Genomic DNA, 3,043 nt, shown 5'->3' on the forward strand with positions numbered 1-3,043 from the left:
TGAAACACTTTGCAAAGTGTTCAAGGTTTTGTGCGACAATGACTTGTGCGTGAAGCAGGAGAAGTGTAGCTCTTCTCAGCCTACGGTCCAATTCCTCGGACACACAATCATCCATGCTGAGATAAGGATGGACGGAGACAAGGTGAAAGCCATTCAAAATTGGGAGGCTCCAACGAAGGTACCCGAGTTGCGGTCCTTCCTTGGCCTTGCCAATTATTATTGACGTTTCATTTTAGCTATTCGGATATTGCTGACCCACTCACTAATTTGCTGAAAAAGAATCATGAGTGGGAATGGTCAGATGCTTGTTAAACTGCCTTTGAGAGACTTAAGGCAGCAGTAATGGAGGAACCTGTTTTGGCCTTGCCTGATTTCACTAAGGCATTTGAGGTTCACACCGATGCTTTGGATTTTGCTATTGGTGGCGTCCTATTGCAAGAGGGCCATCCGATAGCGTTTGAAAGCAGGAAATTGAATGATGCAGAGAGGCGGTACTCTGCTCATGAAAGGGAGATGACGAACGTAGTTCATTGTCTAAGAACTTGGCGTCATTACGTGTTGGGTGCTCATTTTTTTCGTCAAGACGGACAACATCGCGACGACCTATTTTCAGTCTCAAAAGAAGCTGACTGCCAAACAAGCCCGTTGGCAGGACTTCTTGTCGGAATTCAATTTCACATTCGAGTACAAGCCGAGGAAGGCTAATGTTGTAGCCGATGCGCTTAGTCGCAAGGCTGCCTTGGCTGCGGTCATGAGCTCGAGTTGCAGCTTTATTGTTGAGAAGATAAAGGAGGGCATGCAACATGATCTCGTAGCAAAACAACTCCTCGCCTTGGACCAACAAGGCAAGACAAAGAAGTTCTGGGAAGAGGGTGGTCTACTCTACACTACGGGCAGACGTGTGTACGTCTCAAAGTGGGCTAACCTTCGACGTACGCTAGTCAAAGAGGGGCACGACACTACATGGGCTTGTCATCCTGGGCAGAAGAGGACCTTAGCCTTGATAGAGGCTTTTTATTATTGGCCTCGGATGCGGGATGACATCGAGGTGTATGTGCGGACTTGGCTTATTTGTCAACAAGACAAGGCCAAGACGAAGGCGCCGGGCGTACTGCTTGAGCCTCTACCCATTGCTGAAAAGCCTTGGGACAGCGTCACTATTGATTTCATTACATGCTTGCCGAACTCGGAAGGGTTTGGAACTATCATGGTCGTGGTGGATAGCTTCTCAAAGTACGCAACGTTCACTGCCACGACGGCCAGTTGCAAAGCTAAGGAGGCAGCCCGTATCTTCTTGTGCGACGTCGTCAAGTATTGGGACATCCCCAAGCACATCGTTAGTGATCGAGATCCTCGATTCACTAGCACATTTTGGAGAGAGTTATTCAGTCTCTTGGGGTCAGAATTTCACTTTTCGACTAGTTTTCATCCACTAACAGATGGGCAGACCAAGCGTATCAACGCGCTCTTTGAGTGTTACTTGCGGCACTATGTTAGTGCCAACCAAAAGGATTGGGCCAAGATGCTGGACACTGCCCAGTTCTCATATAACTTGCAGCGGAGCGAAGCTACGAGAAGGAGCCCTTTTGAATTAGTAACGGGGCAGCAGCCTAATACACCCCAATCTTTGTCCGTTGATGCCGGCTTGAAGAGTCCGGGTTCCTATCGTATGGAAAAAGCCTGGGAGGAGAAACTTGACCTTGCACGGTCGTATCTTAATAAGGCAGCCCAGAAAATGAAAAAGTTTGCTGATCGGAAGCGGCATCCAGTTGACTACCGAATTGGGGATCGAGTTATGGTGAAACTCAATACAAGGCAGTTCAAGTCATTGCGGAGTGTGAGTCAAAGTTTGATTCGCAAGTATGAGGGGCCTTTCGAGATCATTGCCAAGGTTGGCAAGATTTCCTATCGAGTCGATATACCCCATCATTTGAAGATACACCCCATCTTCCATGCAAGCCAATTGAAACCATACTTTGAAGACATGGAAGACAAAGAGCGGGGGCAGTCCGGGAGAGCTAGAATTTCCATCACACCGCCGACCGTGGACAAGCAGATCGAGGCCATAATTGATCATCAACTTGTTCGTGGAAAGGGATGGAATAACTCAAGCTCGTACTTCCTAGTTCATTGGAAAGGGACAACACTGAAGGAGGCAACGTGGGAAAAGTATGAGGACTTGTGGAAGTTTCACGACAAGGCCCACAATTATTTGCAGTTGTGTGGCGTTGGGGTCGTCGCCAAATCAGGTGGGGGAGCGTGTACCGCCGCGCAAGCGTTACATTAAAAACTGGTGATTCCAGCCCCTCCGTAAACGTGGCAGGATCATATCGAGAGTCAAAGGGTCGAGAGAGTATGCCAAACTTCAGCCCAACCCTTGGGGGTTGCTTGGAAGCTAAGATGAACAATTAATGCTCACCATGCCCAGACAAGAACATTCCCCAATGTTGGGAAACCTTATTTGGCAATAAAGCAGAAAAGCAATTCTGCCTACTTTTGAGCTTTGTAAAGATTTCCATTTGTAGCTTTTCCTTTGGGATTTGTCCCCAAACGTTTTTGACTTTCATATAAGAACTTAGTATAGAGTTTTTAGGCATCTTATCTTGTAGAAAGACTTGGAGAAATATATTTGAAAATTGGCTCTTGCCTCCCAAATTTTGTCTTCCTTGTATTGCCTTTCCTTGACTGTTTTGTGGGCTGCGTTTTGACTGTCTTGTTTGTTACATCCTTGGGTGTTTGTTTGGCTGTTTTGGACTGAGTTTTTAAGGGTTGTGCAAGCCTTCATAGATTGTCCCACGAGGTGAAAATTAGCCCCGTGAGAATAGTTTGCTATTACAATGGTTAATCGTATAGTAGAGTCATAGTGGTGCCCACAGACCCTCTAGAAAGAATGTTACTAGGTCATAATAAAAAGGAAGACACTGAGGCCCAAGAGATAGAAACATGTTAAATTATGGCACTTGTGGAGCCTCACAAGCGGAGAGTGGAACCATTAGAACGTGAGTTATGGCTTCCACCCAAACCCTTCATTGAGGAATCCCAA

The sequence above is a fragment of the Solanum lycopersicum genome, chromosome 2 (assembly GCF_036512215.1).
Source record: "Solanum lycopersicum chromosome 2, SLM_r2.1".
Lineage (NCBI taxonomy): Eukaryota > Viridiplantae > Streptophyta > Magnoliopsida > Solanales > Solanaceae > Solanum > Solanum lycopersicum.